Source organism: Oncorhynchus gorbuscha, linkage group LG16 (genome assembly GCF_021184085.1).
Source record: "Oncorhynchus gorbuscha isolate QuinsamMale2020 ecotype Even-year linkage group LG16, OgorEven_v1.0, whole genome shotgun sequence".
Lineage (NCBI taxonomy): Eukaryota > Metazoa > Chordata > Actinopteri > Salmoniformes > Salmonidae > Oncorhynchus > Oncorhynchus gorbuscha.
This window is the reverse complement of record NC_060188.1, coordinates 54,221,852-54,240,270: the sequence shown is the minus strand read 5'-3', so window position 1 is coordinate 54,240,270 and position 18,419 is coordinate 54,221,852. Positions and strand designations below refer to the sequence as shown.

At 42.0% G+C, this 18,419-nt stretch overlaps 1 protein-coding gene across 1 annotated transcript in view; it reads left to right on the top strand.

The window, feature by feature from the left end:
• The window catches only part of LOC123999771, a 112,853-nt gene that overhangs the window by 20,274 nt on the left and 74,160 nt on the right, over positions 1-18,419 (top strand). The window contains exon 2 of the mRNA XM_046305796.1: positions 7,654-7,741. The gene's annotated coding sequence lies outside the window, so the exon portion shown is untranslated. The remainder of the gene's footprint in view (positions 1-7,653; positions 7,742-18,419) is intronic.

Below are 18,419 nucleotides of genomic sequence, written 5' to 3'. Positions count from 1 at the left end.
GTCTTCACTATTATTCTACAATGTAGAAAATAGTACAAATAAAGAAAAACCCTTGAAAGAATAGGTGTCCAAACTTTTGACTGGTGCTGTATGTGTTGTTTGGTGTTCACTTGCATTTGTTTGTAGATATAAAGTACAGATAGTGGATAGTGCTGAGTGAAAGTCTACACACCACTTGCACAGCTTGCTTTCAATGTAAAAAAAAATATTCTAGAAAATGTTCCACATTAATACATTTTTTTAAACAAAGATGTCTTGATTGTGTATGTCTTCACACCCCAGAGTTGTACTTGGTGGAAGCACCTTTGGCAGCCAATAATTTTGAATACGATTCAACAAACTTTGCAAAACTCTTAGGGCAACATATATCCATTGTTTTTGTCAAAATTGCTCAAGCTCAGTACATTTTGTTGGGAATCATTGATGGACAGCAATATTCAAACTTTGTCTAGTTATGTGGAGTGAATGCAATGTTATTTGATCCTCTGTATTTTCAAGTTTTGTTGTGGAATTTGCCAGGATCAAAATAAATATGAAAGGAACAAAGCCCAGGTAACATGTTAGAGGAAAAGCTGCCTCAGTCTTCTGAAAATCTAACCATGGGGTAAAGTTGGACCTTTTCAGTGGGACAATTACACATTTTAATGCCAAAGGCACACCAGAATGGCTTTCCAAGAGTAGCCATGTGTGGTCCAGTCTCAGTCCTGACTTAAATTTGCTTGAAAATCAGAGACACGGTTTGAATATTGCTGTCCAACAATTGTAGGGGCCCTTAAGACTTGTGAAAAGTTGGTATAATCTTTTTCAAAATGATTCATAGCTGCAATTGCTGCCAAAGGAGCTTCCACCAAGTTTTAACTCTGGGGTGTAAAGACATACAAATGTATATTTTTTATTCATTTGAAACATTTTATATTAGTTTTCTTTCACTTTGAAAATGTGAAATAGGTTGTGAAGATCGGTAGGGGGAAAAAATCTAATGTGATCCCTTTTTAGAAGTAATTTTAAGGCAGCAAAATGTGAAGACTGCAAGGGTTGTGTAGACTTTCCCTAGCAACTGTATAAGGATCAGTGTCTGTGTGTGTTTGTATACACATGTGTTTATTGTTTTGTGTGTGCATTTAAGGGTGGATATGTTGTCGTGCGGTGTGTGTATATTATGTCCTCTTTGTCCTGCTTTGTCTGCCACATCTGCCTATTATTAGCTGCTTGCTCGTTAAACGTTGGGGTAAACCCCTCGTGATGCCAAGGAGTGTACTGTTACCCCTATGGGAATACCTACCATTGTCATCCAAATCTCCCTGGAATTCTATAGTTCTTATCCTTAAACAACAAAGCCTTGGCCGTACTGACCTAGTAATAGTCCTCAATATTGAGCTTAGAATGACTCCTAAACACATGCAAATGTATTCTGTGCTGTTCCCAATGTTAAGTGCAGACTCAGTAGCCTCGGTTTTTCTAATGACTGCCTTGCCTGGTTCACCAACTACTTTGCAGACAGAGTTCAGTGTGTCAAATCGGAGGGCATGTTGTCAGGTCCTCTGGCAGTCTCTATGGGGGTATCACAGGGTTCAATTCTCGGGCCGACTCTTTTCTCTGTATATATCAATGATGTTGCTCTTGCTGCGGGCGATTCCCTGATCCACCTCTACACAGACGACACCATTCTGTCTACTTCTGGCCCTTCCTTGGACACTGTGCTATCTAACCTCCAAACGAGCTTCAATGCCATACAACACTCCTTCTGTAGACTGTAAACTCTCCTTCCAGACTCATATCAAACATCTCCAATCTAAAATCAAATCTAGAGTCGGCTTTCTATTCAAAGCCTCCTTCATTCACGCCACCAAACTTACCCTAGTAAAACTGACTATCCTACCGATCCTCCTTTGGCGATGTCATCTACAAATAGCTTCCAATACTCTACTCAGCAAACTGGATGCAGTTTATCACAGTGCCATCCATTTGTTACTAAAGCACCTTATACCACCCACCACTGCGACCTGTATGCTCTAGTCGGCTGGTCCTCGCTACATATTCGTCGCCAGACCCACTGGCTCCAGGTCATCTACAAGTCCATGCTAGTTAAAGCTCCACCTTATCTCAGTTCACTGTTCACGATGGCAACACCCACCCGTAGCACGCACTCCCGCAGGTGTATCTCACTGATCATCCCTAAAGCCAACACCTCATTTGGCCGCCTTTCCTTCCAGTTCTCTGCTGCCTGTGACTGGAACGAATTGCAAAAATCGCTGAAGTTGGAGACTTTTATCTCCCTCACCAACTTTAAACATCTGCCATCTGAGCAGCTAACCGATCGCTGCAGCTGTACATAGTCCATCGGTAAATAGCCCACCCATTTTACCTACCTCATCACCATACTGTTTTTATTTATTTACTTTTCTGCTCTTTTGCACACCAGTATCTCTACCTGCACATGACCATCTGATCATTTATCACTCCAGTGTTAATCTGCTAAATTGTAATTATTCGCCTACCTCCTCATGCCTTTTGCACACAATCTATTGAGACTTTTTTTCTACTGTGTTATTGACTTGTTTATTGTTTACTCCCATGTGTAATTCTGTGTTGTTGTCTGTTCACACTGCTATGCTTTATCTTGGCTAGGTCGCAGTTGTAAATGAGAACTTGTTCTCAACTAACCTACCTGGTTAAATAAAGGTAAAATAAAAAAATAGAAAACGTAGTGCGTGTTTCAAAATAACCTGTGTCTGTGATGGTGAAAGAGTATATATTTTGCACGGTAAGGGTTGGTCTTATGTCAAATTCTTATATAATAATAATAATAATAATAATATATGCCATTTAGCAGACGCTTTTATCCAAAGCGACTTACAGTCATGTGTGCATTCTTGATTTTTGCTATTGATTGTGGCCTAAATAAGTTACATCCCTGAAATAATGACCAAATAAATAGTTGTGCTATATTACCTTCTGAAAAGTGGTAGAGACATATTGGTATAATAGCTTTTTATAAAAGACAGTTGAAAGAGTTGAATTATTTATGTCATCTATAGGCTTTATACTGTAAATGTGGAAGTACTATTCTGCATTTCTTATAGCATCAGCACCCTATAGAAATCCCCAGTGAAGATGGCCAAATGACCTCACTTCCTGTTTGGCCAGTGGAAAGAAAATGGTATCATTGTTGTACATCCTGTTTGACAGTGATCTGTGTGATATTCTGTACAGCTGTAGGGCATGACATAATATTTAGGTCCCATTGTGTGTGTGTGGAAACCTCTGTAAGGATTTTATATGTTGTTAGTTCTATAGATACAGTTACATTCTGTTTGGTGTTTATTGCAAGTGTGGGGTGTGAAGTTTGTGGGGAACGGGTTTTTGAGTTTGGGTGCATGTGCTACAGAACTCCAAAATGAATCCAAAATGAATTGGCTTCTTCATGCCCTGCATCTTTGTGTAGAAAAACCTTGCTCGCCTTTCTTGTGTTTTATGGAAATTAAATTATGGCATAATGTCACTTTCGTTATTAGAACAGAGAGACTGTGCATATGAATCAGTCCACTGTTGTCATAGTAACATGAAGCACTAAACCTCTGAGCAGCTGTTATTGCAGGCTTTGAACAGCTGGGGGCTATTGCTGGCAAGGGATTGTGGGAAATGAGTCCTTTGGTCCACCCTGCTCACCTTGACCTTCCTCTTCCAAAGAGGAGAGTTTGTGGATCTTAAAGAGGTCCATCTGGAATATACCAATGTGTACTGAGTCTGTGTACGATTATAGGATATTTAGTGAATATTCATTACCTAGATTAACACTATATCTTCTCTGAACATATTTGCCTGAAACTAAAATAAACTGCCTGTACTCCACGTGAATTGTAAAAAAAAACAAATTGAGCAAATGAGCTGAATTGTTTCGTAACGCGTGGCCGAAAACAAGTTCGACGCAGCCGAGCGCATCCCATTATTCGAGAACAAATATTGTACAGGGCTGCGATAAAAACTCACAGGAAGCACAATAACTTGTCATGGGGTAGCACTGCTGCCATGTCCAATTCCTTCAGCTTTAATCAAGTCAAAATGTAACCCGAGAGCAGCGCCCCATCCTCCCACTGTTCAATTTAATGAAGAATTCCTAGACTGGGGGACTGTGTGTGCATGTGTGTGAGTGTGTGTGTGCTAGGCCTGGACTGTTTGCACAAGGCGACATGCCAGACTACTTGAGACTCCGAGACCAAGACAGTGACTGAATGTGGGAAAATCTAACGCTCTCCCCCTCCCCCAAGTCAGAGAGGCCCACTCTCTCCTCTCTGTGTCTGTTTGGGGGCCCAGCCAGCCGACCAGGCTGACAGGCCTTAGTGGGGCTGGTGTGGTGGTCTGCTGCTCCAGGAATGCTAATGCTTCCTCTGTGGTTTGCGAGGAACACAGTGATTAGCCCTCCAGCCCCCCGGGGGGAGCCGCTGCTGCTTCGGCCCGCTTTAATTCACTTTGACGTCAACAGGAAGGCCAGCCCGGGTTGAGCGGCTGGAGAGGAAGGCCACTGCTGGTCGCGGAGCTTAGGGGGAAGCTTCCAGAGGGATTACAGACCAGGCTAAAATGTTTTCTTTGTAGCTGGAGGAAACCTTAGAAATGCCTCCCCTTCCACCTCCCCTGATCTTCCTTCGGTGACTGTTGTGTTGGTGAAGTGAACAACCCAGGCTAGAGGATAGCCCCCTCCCCTCCCACAAAAAAGCCTACTCTCCCTGTTTACTTTCATGAGCACTGGTCTGAAATGAGTTTATACATTGATGCAAAAGGGTGTATGGTGGAATCCTATCCAGTCATTTAATTAACTTGTTAGTGGTCTTGCAGTGAAGGAAACAAAAAAGCCATGTAACTGCTGCAGTATGTACATCCCCCCTCCCCCTGTCTGTTAAATATCCAGTCTCCAAGCTCCCTAGCCTATACCTCACACACAGTCCCAATTGAGCAGTGCAGGTCTTGGTAAACATTCGCTGTTCAGAGCTCCAGTGTTAGCAGGTAGCAGCTGGAGTTGCTAGCCTGCTGGGAAGCCCAGCACACTCCCACTGACAGGATACATGACTAGCCGGTCAAGCGAAAGATCAGGTGTCCAATCCTAAATGGAAGATTGAACTTAAATCGGTTACATGTGCATACTGACTTCCTGCACTGCACCTGAACTCCTTGAAATGAGTCCAGGAGCCCATGGAGGTACTAGGCACAAAGGAATATGTCTAAAAAGAGACTAAGGCTACTTGCAGCCAAGATATTCTATATTCGACATATAGAGTTGTGAGACCCTAACGTTGCCCTTCGTGGCCAGAAGTAAATTAGCCGTTCATTGTAGCCATTGGTGCTCTGTAGAGTTGATATTTTCTCAGGTTTTCTCTTGTCAATTTACTTGTGACATTCCTGGATTACTCATTATACTAATAAAGTCAGATACATATTTTCTATTGAACCTTTATTTAACTAGGCCAGTCAGTTAAGAACAACATCTTATTCACAATGACGACCTAAATCAACAAATATGATAGTTAGTTTAAGAACGATTAAGGGTACAAGACTGTGTACATATCTGTCTGTGTTGGCAAAATCACGACATCTTCCATTGAGCCAAGCGAGGAGAGGCTGCTTGTTGTCATAGTTCCAAGATCAGTCAGATATGTCTAGCTAACCCTATGCCACTGAAACCGGTGGATCTCAAAACTGAACTTGGATACTCGTTAAGTAGCAATGGTATCATTTGCCACAATTGTCTTTCGACACGATAGATAGGTCGAACCAGTCATGACTAATCAACAAAACAATAAGTCAAGTTTCTTTCCAGCAATTTTCTTAGTTACATGATTGTATAACTAGCAAAGGAGTTTTGAAGTTGAGGGTGCAGTATTTCTGAAGTTTGACAATGATGGCGAAAACTAGCTCAAGTACTCATACTAACCGTACTAACCATACTATTTGTGACACTAACCATACTATTGGTGACACTAACCATACTATTTGAAATGAATTGAGTATATAGTATGCTTATCATAGTATGGATATAGTTAGTATGCCAAAAGTTCCCGGATGTTGTTCTAGAATTCACCAAATGAAGTATACATGTGAAGTATGAAGTATACATGCAGCAGACACTTTTTCCGTACTTTTAAGGCCCGTAATGTAATTCTTCAGAAATTGGGCGTGGCTTCACAACTTTTTATTTTATTTGAAGAAAATGTTGGAAAATATGCAGCCGAAGTCCAACGAGAGCTGTTACAAATTCATTGCTTTAAGTGATTATGACAAATGTTAACAAAATGTTGAGCAATGTAATAAATAAATTACTTTTCAAATAAGTTACGTTACATGTTATGTTGGCTGATAAATTGTTAGGTACGGCCCGGTGTCAGTACACGTCAACAAAAAAAGCGTAATTCAATTGTTTCCAGCAGCACATGGATAACATGAAAACAGCCTAACTAGCTCTGCTAGGGCGAGTAAAATATTCAGTGAGGTGTTCTCTCATTTGTGTCTAGAAGTATCTAGCCAACATTAGCCAGTGGTGTAAAGTACTTAAGTAAAACTACTTTAAAATTCTACTTAAGTAGATTTTTGGGGTATCTGTACATTAATTTACTATTTATATTTCTGATAACTTTTACTTTGACTTTAATACATTCCTAAGAAAATAATATACTTTTTACTCCATACATTTTCCCTGACACCCAAAATTACATTTTGAATGCTTAGCAGGACAGAAAAATGGTCCAATTTACGCACTTATCAAGAGAATATCCCTGGTCATCCATACTGCCTATGTTCTGGCGGACTCACTAAACACACATATTTCATTTGTAAATTATGTCTGAGTGTTGGAGTGTGCTCCTGACTATCTATAAATTTAAAAAACAAGACAATTATTCCATCTGGTTGGCTTAAGAAATGTGGAATTTGAAATTATTTTGTTTTCGAACACAGCTATAGTTCAGCTAGCCATCTATTTTAGCAAGGGAAAACAAGCTCGGGACAGGATTTAGGGTCAGTGCTATCCGGGCTCCTTGGGACGTCCCTACCCCATTGAAGTTAACATTTGAAATGGTTACGTTTAGGGTTAGGTAAGGGTTATGGTTAGGATAAGGGTGGGGGTTAAGGTTAGGATTAGGTTAGAGACGTCCCACGTATCCCGGATAGCACTTACTCATGATATAGCTGGGCGCACATGCCCACTTGGCTAATTCAGGACATAGATTATAGTTTGTATGCCCTGATATCTGGAGCTGGCAGCGAAATGTTTAATTAAACAATTCAGAGACTGAAACAAAGAAATCAGATGACAAATATTTAAAGAGAGAATCGATATACAATTCTGAAATCAGCTGTAACTGTCAGTAGTAAAACAAAGCTTAAAACGATGTTTGAGTGAACCTGAATGCAGAAAATGAATGGTGATGTCGCTTCTAGACACGGTAGATTGCTTCTCCTCACCACTCTATTCACACTCATTATATGGTGGTATTTTAATGCCAATAATACTGTAAACATAAGAAAACAACCCAGACCACTAACATTGTGAAATGACAAATACTTTTCTGATTTTGCCTTATTTTGTGTACAGTACGTGGGATATGTTAAAAATTGACTTTAAACATGTTTACTCACACAGCAACATTTCCCTGTTTTTTGCAGACTTTGTGTGGAGGACCGGACACTAAGGCGTGGAAGAGCAGACGACAACAACATAGACTGCTGCTGTGTTGCCGAGGGCAAACTAACTGTAAGTTCTCCCATCACCTTTTCACAGATCTGAAATAGGGAAGCAAGACTTCAAGACTTCTTCACTCAAGTTACTGTTTACATACTGTCTGTTTGTTTACAGCACCATTAAACAAGAGGTGTATTTAACGAGAGCCTAAGTGTAGTCTTTAGGCATGTGTTTTATACACATACGCATGACTAACTAATGGGGTGTTAACAACACATCTTAGCAGCACATCTGGTACATCTAATACTGTCAAGCTGCTTCTTCAGATCCAACTCCCAAGTGTTTTTATCGTTCCATGATGAAGGCTAAGACTAAGGGCACACAATTAAGTGTAACTCCTACCTTAAAAAACTACCATGCAAGAGTAGTTACTGTAAGTCTCTTTGATTGACTCAACTCCGTTGCGGTTCGGTTGACCTAGATCGACGTCAATCATTTAAGGCCTCTTCCTAATTCCGCAGACTAAGTTGTATTTCCCAATTTGACTTTTTAAGTTGACTTTACTTCTCGCAGGGAGTTTATTGCCCAAAGTTTGGATACTGCTTTTCCGCCTTCATGTTTTAATAGCAGTTAGATTCTAACACTCTAAAAACACTATTTGTGTCTTTATTGGTTGAGCTGGCCAGGATGGAATTGACTGGAGTTGATGACTTCTAAGTGAAGCTGTGGCGAGAGTTCGAGACGAGGGCTTTACTGTGACACTATAATGACAGACAACAGGGAGGTGAACTCATTTTGTAGTAGGAATAGGATGAGAAGGGGGGGTTGGAGGGGTTGGAGGGCAGAAAGAGAGGGAAGTCTCTTTAATTGAGTGCAAAAGCAGCTGGATATTCCAAGCCATTTCCCGCCACAACAACGGTGCACTGGCACTGCCTGTCTCCATATCCTCCTGGCCCTAATCACTTCCAGCCGCTGCATCCTCCCTCCTCTCCTCTCCTGTATGGATTCTTTGGAGCCCTGCCGAGGATTGTTTTACACTTAATTTTGTTAGACCTAACGAGATTTCGCTAATTAAATCTCCTCCTGGCTGGAGCTGCCATCTCACCCTGTCGCGCGGAGTGTTTGTTTGTATAGATCTTTTTAGACTAATAAACATTTTCATTCCAAAGTCATGGGGAGAGGAGAGAAGGGTTGTGTTGCTCTGGTACTTCTGATAATCCTTATAGGTTTTAACCTAGCCTCTGTGTTAGGGAAGTGGCAGCCATCCTCACCAGGTACCACTGTCTCTCCTCAATGGAATGGCATCCATGAGATGATAGTCTCTTATGAACACTGTCCATGGCTACCTAGCTCTTTCCCTTCCTGGACATCACCTTGTTATTGTACCCGCTCAGCCCAGTCAAAACTGTTCGCTGCTCTGGCCCCCCAATGGTGGAACAAACTCCCTCACGACGCCAGGACAGCGGAGTCAATCACCACCTTCCGGAGACACCTGAAACCCCACCTCTTTAAGGAATACCTAGGATAGGATAAGTAATCCTTCTCACCCCCCCCCTTTAAGATTTAGATGCACTATTGTAAAGTGACTGTTCCACTGGATGTCATAAGGTGAATGCACCAATTTGCTCTGGATAAGAGCGTCTGCTAAATGACTTAAATGTAAATGTACCAATGAATGGGCAGCGATCATGCAGCTACAGTATATGATCCTGATAAACACAGCTGTCCCCCACAGGAGGCTGCTGAGGGGAGGATGGCTCATAATAATGGCTGGAATGGAGTAAATGGAATGGTATCAGACACATGGAAATCGTGTGTTTAAGTTTGATAACCATTCCATTTATTGTGTTCAGCCATCACTATGAACCAGTCCTCCCCAATTACGGTGACACCAACCTCCTGTGCTGTCCACCCAATCCACACCGGTCTGGATGGATTAATATGAAACCTTTAGACATTGCTATATGCTTTCCCGGTATCATGACCAATGATAGAACAATTCTATTTTAACGACCGTTGGTGGAAGAAGGTGTGGACCAAAGAGCAGCGTGGTACGTGTTCATGATTTTATTAACTGAACACTGAAATACAAAACGTACAAAATACAACGTGAATAAACAAAAAAAAAAAACGAAACAGTCCTGTAAGGTGCAGAAAACCCTAAACAGAAAATTAAACACCCACAGCCAAAATGGGGAAAACAGGCTACAACGAACGACACCTGCCTCTGTTTGAGAACCATACCAGGCCAAACACATAAATACTACATAGAAAAAAGAACATAGACTACCCACCCCAACTCACGCCCTGACCAAACTAACACAAAGACTTAATAAAGGAACTAAGGTCAGAACGTGACATCTATGATGGATAGACACATAAAAATACAAACATTGTCTTCCTCTCTAGGTCCCTTTGTCATCATTTCTAACAAAGATAGAGCCTGTAAAACTACATAAAATATAAAATGGGTTTCAATAACCTGCATTGTATCTCTGTGTGTTTTTGGGTTTTAGGGGAAGTGTCACCAGGTGGGGCCAGGTATAAACATAGGCGATGCCTGGTAGGGGCCCTGCCTTGGAGGGACCCTGCTATGGTGGATGCCCCCTCAGGAGACACTCCCCGACTATTGTAGGAGCACACCGCCCACAATAGACTTGTAGTCTCTCTGCATTGATGCTTGCCAAAGGCTCCATTGTAACCACCTCCTTCCTCCATTCTCCCACTCCCTGGCTGCATCCCTCTAACTCCCTCTTGGGTTTGGTTCTATCCAGTCCTCTGCCTCCTCTACCCCCATTGTGGAGGGTGTGGGTAGGCTGCTCGGTTCTGGCGGAGGTGCCCCTGGTGAAGGCCTTTGCTTGGTGATCATGTTTCTGCCACCTGTCGCTCAGCTTAGGGAGGGAGGGGGGGGAGATGCCCAGGCATCTGGCACCAAGAGGGGCTCGCCATGTGCCAAGAGTACTGGATTCCAATGTTCTCTATTTTTCAATTCATTCAATTCATTTAATTTCTCCAGTGTGAAGTCCGCTGTCTCATTTCTCCCCTTTTTTATTGAGGAGGACAACATAAATGGTGGTAGGGAATTGTATTGTTAGATTTAGCATTAGCATTAGCATGTGGCCAATGACAAGCATCTCAAAGGTGGATGTTAGTTACAGATAATTTAGCATTGTTGGAATCAAAGCTTTGTGTTTTATGTTTAGATGTGTCCTTACAACTGTTTAAGAAATGCCATTAGGACTCCCATGAGTTCCTTGTGTATAGTATCCTGTTGACCAAATGGTATCTAACATATGAAGTATCTAACACATGAATAGCAAGGTTAGCATAGAAATTCAGAGATGGAAGCCAACCTCATTAAACAGACTACATCTGAAATGCTCGCTCTCAGATGAGGCAACTAAGGTTATTTTAGATTGAAGCACTTGACACCTCCCACTGTCTTTACAGACAATTAAATAGTGAAGGCTGGCATTTCCAATCCCACAAGGAATTCCAATATACAGTGCATTTGGAAAGTATTCAGACCCCTCAACTTTTTCCACATTTTGTTACGTTACAGCCTTATTCTAAAATGTATTAAATAGTTTTTTCCTCATCAATCTACACACAATACCCCATAATGACAAAGCAAAAACAGGTTTGTAGAAATTTTTGCGAATGTATAAAAATCGAAACTGAAATATCACATTTACGTAAGTATTCAGACCCTTTACTCAGTACTTTGTGGAAGGGCCTTTGGCAGCGATTACAGCCTCGAGGCTTCTTGGGTATGACGCTACAAGCTTGGCACACCTGTATTTGGGGAGTTTCTCCAATTTTTCACTACATATCCTCTCAAGCTGTCAGGCTGGTTGGGGAGCGTCGCTGCACAGCTATTTTCAGGTTTCTCCAGAGATGTTTGATCGAGTTCAAGTCCGGGCTCTGGTTGGGCCACTCAAGGACATTCAGAGACTTGTTCCGAAGGTACACCTGCATTGTCTTGGCTGTGTGCTTAGGGTCACTGTCCTGTTCGCCCCAGTCTGAGGTCCTGAGTGCTCTGGAACAGGTTTTCATCAATAATCTTTGTACTTTGCTCCGTTCATCTTTCCCTCGATCCTGACTAGTCTCCCAGTCCCTGCTGCTAAAAAACAGCATGATGCTGCCACCAGCATGCTTTACCGTAGGGATGGTGCCAGGTTTCCTCCAGACGTGACGCTTGGCATTTAGGCCAAAGAGTTCAATCTTGGTTTCATCAAACCAGATAATCTTGTTTCTCATGGTCTGAGAGTCCTTTAGGTGTCTTTCAAACTCCAAGAAGGATGTCATGTGCCTTTTACTGATGAGTGGCTTCCGCCTGGCCACTCTACCATAAAGGCCTTATTGGTGGAGTGATGCAGAGATGGTTGTGCTTCTAGAAGGTTCTACCATCTCCACAAAGGAACTCTGGAGCTCTGTCAGAGTGACCATCGGGTTCTTGGTCACCTCCCTGACCAAGGCCCTTCTCCCCCAACTCTAGGAAGAGTGTTGGTGGTTCCAAACTTCTTCCATTTAAGAATGATGGAGGCCACTGTGCTCTTCAGGACCTTCAATGCTGTAGATATGTTTTTTTTCGCCATTCCCCAGATCTGTGCCTCGACACAATCTTATCTCAGATATCTACGGACAATTCCTTCAACCTCATGGCTTGGTTTTTGCTCTGACATGCTGTGAATTGGGGAACCTTATATAGACTGGTGTGTGCCTTTCCAAATAATGTCCAATCAATTGAATTTACCACATGTGGACTCCAATGAAGTTGTAGAAACACCCATTGATGAGGGAAAACTTTTTATTTCATCAATTTTAGACTAATGCTGTAACATAACAAAATGTGGAAAAAGTCAAGGGGTCTGAATACTCTCCGAATGCACAGTATACCCTAGAGAAACCAATTGAACCGGCACCTCTGTAAATATCATGCCGTATTAGTGGAGAATCTGTGAATCTGTGAGCCTAGGGTGCCGCCTGGGATAAGGGCATTTTCCTAAGAAATGAAACGATTTAGCTGTCATTTCGATAATGGAACGAAAAAATATAATATTTAGACAAAACGGAAAAAGAAAACAAATTGACTTACGCCTATAATATATACTCCTACAACCTTTTTGAGTTCACCCGTATGCCCTTCACCATTAGCGTTAGCAGCACGCTAGCTACCCCTCCATCTCCCATCCCATCGTTCTTGCCATCTCAACCATCATCCCCCAGTGAAACCCCTTCATCTCCTCACCCTGCTAGCTACCCAACCCTGCTCTCGTTTCCCCACCAACCCAGCAACCCTAATTATGTTGATTTAACTTAGCCACAACCCCTTCCTTCCGCTATACCACCATCTGAATGGAAGCTTATTAGTTTGAATATTTTTTTTATTTATTCCCCATTTCTTGGGGCCCCTGTCGGCATATCCAATTACTCTCGCCGCGCGGCTGTAATTGCCTCCATGCCAATGGCCACCAGACAATCGTGCTAAATGAGGTGAGGCCGAGAGGCTGCGAGCCCGACTTCATTAAGAGCTAATGGGATTTTATTGGGGGGACTGAAGACCCAGCTCATCAAAAAGGGACGATGGAAAGAAAACAAAACAGATGGAGAGGAAGAGCCAAAAGACTCTGCAACGTGGCTCCCTGCGTAGGCTGCATTGCACTTTTACCCTGGTAAGAAAAAAGAAGCAGCGAAACTCTCTATAATTCAAACCTTGGCATCAATCCCTACCCCATCCCTGTAAAACATATATACAGGAGAAAGAGACAAATGTTGGAGCGTTGTTGAACGATAAGGCAGGCCTGAAGGGTGGAAGCTTTTATAGGAAGTCTGTGGGCTTCTAGACTTTTTTTGGTGTTTGACTGATAGTAAAATGTTTGTTTTCTTCAGAATGTTTGCATGTCGTTGTTGTTCAAATGTATTCTAGGCTTGAATTATGTAGCACTTGCACTTGCCCACTTGCAATCATCTATCTCTGGGATGTTAAGCAGATCAATACCAAGTCTACAGTTTATGTTTTCATCACCTATGTGTACAATAGATACTAACTAATATATTAACTCATTTCAAAAAGAGTACTGGTGAAACTAACAGACAGATGTTATACCCAGTTAAAGCATTCAAAGTGCTGCACTGAGACTGGGGTAGTATTCATGCTTCTGTGCAGTGTGGGATATGGCAGGGCTTGATGCACTCAGAAACAAGGAAAGTACTCAACTCAAGAAGAGGGCATGCAAAGTGCGACAAGAATAGCTTTTTCAGCAGCAATGAATGGAGTGGAGATGAGTGAGAGCCAATCACTGCCGATATACAGCAATGTGATCCATCATGTGTTGAGATGTTTTCCAACTCAGACATGTACAGTATACAGTATGTATGTGTTTGGTAGTGATGCCCATGCAATAGATATGAACATGCCCTCGTCTGTCATCAGTCTGCCCTTGGTATGCATGTGAAGCTGGTCCACCGTTTTAGAGAACCCCTATAGGAATAGCTATATTGCAGCTTGCAGTTGAGGATCAGTTGCCCATACTTTAATCCTCTGCACCATCTTAATGCCGCTACGCTTGTCCTGCTGTGGGATTCAGCCCAATGTGCCGTTTGACTCCTCTGTAAGAGGGTCCTGCCAAAATCTATTACACAGTGAATAGTGTTCACCTACAGGAGCATTTAGACCCCGTGTGTAATGTATACTGTGAACTGAACATTAGCTTCTAATCTGACTTTGCTCCATTCTGTCCCCACTGAGTATTAAGGCTACTAAGTCCATTCACAGGAAGTGAGAAATTGTGATTTGCACAAAAGACAACCCAATTACAAGATACATCTGTTTGTGGTGAAAAATGACACGTTTCATCCTCAAAAGACAAAAGACAATTGAACATTTCAATGTTTCAAATCAAATCAAATTGTAGTTGTCACATGCACCGAATAGAACAGGTGTAGACCTTACTGTGAAATGCTTACTTACAAGCCCTTAACCAACAATGCAGTTTTAAGAAAATAGGATTAAGAAAAGATTTACTACATCAACACAAGACAGTGTACTCAGTGTGTGTACCCAGTGTTTGTTGTGGGTGGTTGTAGGCCTGGAGCTGATTGACGCCTGGCCCTGGTAGTAACAGCTGTCCTCCAGCTGCCAGAATCTCCTGCTTGGAGGAAAACAGACCCAAACCTCCAGGGTCAGTGCTGTGGTATGGAGGTCTCCACGGCAACCGGAGGAGGATCTAGAGCCCTGAGAACAATCCTGCCACTGAGAGGAGCGTTGCGCTCCGGCTCGCCTCTGAACTCAACTCAGGGGAATGCGACTCTCCCCAAGTGGGGAGACGGAGATAGGGAGAAAGAGTGAGAGCTGAATAGGAAGGAGGGAGTGAGAGATAGGGAGAGGAAGGAGGAAAAGAGGATGAGGAGAGGAGGGAGGGGTGAGAGAGAAGCTTGGTTTTATCCTGGCCAAAACAGTGGTTGTCATGTTAACCCAACCCCCTCCTCCTCCTTCCCACCCTTCCTTCTCTCTTTCTCTTTCTCTCTCTCTTCAACCCCTCACCGAGCTCAGGCATTCCCCACAAGCAGTGAGGCAGTGTTTGAATGACTGAAACACTATATGCAGAACGTAAAAAATGGTACTTATTGGGTGCCGGCTTGTATACAACACTCTGACCATCGGTGATTAGAACAAAAACCTGATCCCTTTGCTAAAACGTATTTTTGTTATATTAAACACTGCACTGAGCAAGCTCTATTCCAAGAAAAGTCATGCTCTTTCATAATAGGTTGTAGTTCAATAAACATAGCTTTTTATGCAAGTACGTTTATTTTGTTTGAATTCAGCTGGTGCAGATACGTTTGTTGCTCTAACAGTTACACTGTAGTCTCAAACTGCAGACCACATCAAAGCTAGTTACACCGTGGTAGGCAATGGCCATCAACCTGTGAATTTGAGTCTATGTTTGTGGTCATACAAAAACTTTTGAATAAAACCTCCACACACCATCCTTCTGTACAACATCTCTAAGTAGGGTTTTGTTAAATAGAGTTAAGATTCAAATCAGCAGAGGAGACAATAGAAACAGTAACAGAAAGAGTAACAGGTGTTAACCAAGATGTGGTGCCACTTGAGCCACTGTAGCTGCTGACCAGGGCTTTACTTTACCTGAATGGAGAAACACTTGGCATGGACATTCTGATAATCATAAATCAGTTTAAGACAAAAGGAAATTGCGAATCCAATCGTCTATTGTTATGGTACATGAACAATTGTCAGAAGATTATTGTTCCGTTCTAAATGAAGAGGCCCTCACGCGTCACCTGCAGCTCGATATAGAAAGTAAGACACACAAACAACACTTGATTTAGACGAGGGGAACGTAATGCTTGTTATTTACCTTAAGGTCACCACTTTTGCCTAAATGGTGACAGAAATTCACAAAGAATGGAGGGGTTTCTATGGTAACAGGCTCCCTGCAAAAAGGTCACCGTCAGAGGCAGAAAGACAACAGGATTATGGGGGATTTGGAGGGGGAATAAAAATCAGTTTTATTCTCTCTTTTTTTGTGTATAAATACATTTTTTCTATAGAATATCTGAACGATGATAAAAACATTGGATTTGAATAGTGCAATTACATGGCTCCAAACGGCAAGGACTCTCTTTTTTATTATGATTTCTTTATTTTCTTTTGATGTCAGAATTGAAAAGGGAGTGTGGTCGGCAGTCGCCCGACGCCCAAGCTTTGTGCTCGTCGCTGATACATACCCGCCTTGCCCCCTCAATCACTGGCGGCTCCTTTCGCTCCCCTCCCTCTCAAGTCATTTTAATTAAGTCAGTCTCGCTGGCGTGGCTGGCAAAGATAATTGGAGAGGGTTTTGGATGCCATTTACTCTAAATGTCGCCTGTTTCTTCCCTTTCTTTTCGGGCTGTCTCGGTCTGACTCTCCCCCCATCTTCTGGCATGGAGGCTGATCTTTCGTTTCCATCTTATATTCAAACGTGAAATATGGATCAACCTCGTCTGTGTGGTGTGTGGCACGCCACTGAGAGGTTCCTGTGAATTGGGCCGATGCTGCAATTGATTTGAAATGGCAAATCAAGTGATGGCAATTTCTATGAAATGAGGGGATTCTTTTGAACTTTTTGAAAAAAATATTATTTTCTCACTGTCAAGAATACTGAAAACGTATAGGGAAGACATATACACAGTATATTAAAAATATCTTAAGAATAACTAACATAAATGATGCTGATGATGATGATCTGGAAGTGAAGCAGTTGTATGTTGTTTAACAACATCATTTCACATCATTTCACATTGCTTCCATATGGAGAGAATGATGATCCCCCCCCCAAGTTCTAGTCAAGTTCTAGTCAAGAGTATAGACCCATTTCTTGGCCTCGTTGTTAAAAGACATCAGAAATGGACTTGTTTACATTGGATTGAATACAACTTCAGATATGCAGCTTCTCCCTTACAGAAAAAAAACACATTATTTCACATGCGGAAAATTCATTTAATGTGAATTTCACCTGTTTTCACGTTAAATCAATCAATCTGAAATCAGGTGAATACATCTGTTTTTGGAACACTTCTCATGTGATCACATTTTCACACAAGATCATGTGATCACATTTTCACATAAGATCATGGAAACATGTTTTTTTGGAACACTTCCCATGTGTTCACGTGAAATGGATGTTTCTTTCTGCAAGGACTGCAAGTTAACAAATACGTAGTCAGATGGTTAGTGCCTACAACATGGCAGCTGTCATCGGAGGATTGGTTAGCGAGCAAGATAGCGAGGCGAGGTAAAATATCACCAATAGAGCTAGAATAATATGCTTATTGAGCATAGCTATACCCATCAGTCTTGTGTGTTTTCATGGTCATCATTCACTCATTGTTAAGTTTGTCAAGTTCCCAACATCAGTGTATAGCTATACTGCTACAGGGCTTTTGATGTGAGGATACGCGTTCATCACTTAAACGGGAAGTTTGCTTGTAAACAGAAAATGTCGCAATGTGCAGTATAATTTAGATTAAGACTACAAAATGAAGTGTAGCAACTTTGTAAAGAATCTATCGAATCATTTTTGTAATAATACTGTCAAATTCTTTCAAGTTATGCGTGTTGTAGTGCGTGCATGAGTTTTGAGAGTTCGGGAATCTGGCAATGAGTGATATGTGCAACACTCTAAAAGTGTTAACTGTGTGCAAAGTGCCCATGAATATTAACTTCACACTTTCGGACATTTGCAGTGTTCACTTATGTGAGTGATAAATATAATACTACATTTACACTACATGTATGAACCCGACGACATATAATGTGGCGTATGAGGTATGTTGTACTTGAGTGTTTAGTGTGTGCAGTGTGTGGCATGTGCGGTGTGTGTGAGTGGTAAGTGTGCGGGGACTCCTCCAGGCAGGCCCCCTATCAATCACAAAGGGTCGGGCCTGTTGCTAAAATGGGTCTGCAGTGGGCCACCCATCCAGCCTTGCCGCTCGGGGGAGATCCAATGTCCTCAGAGCTCTAATGCACTCCAGATGTCCTTTTGGCTGGGGCTGATTTTTCCATGTGGTCTATATTAAAGGGAACTTTATTTAATATATCATGCTTTTAAAATGCTACATTTGTGGACAATTTCTAGTTAAAATACCAAAGGAACTTGTTGATGCACCTGCAGCAACTTGCCTGTTCAGTTCTAAAGTGCATTTTCTATTTTTTCCCATTTTAAAACAGCATTGGTAATACTGA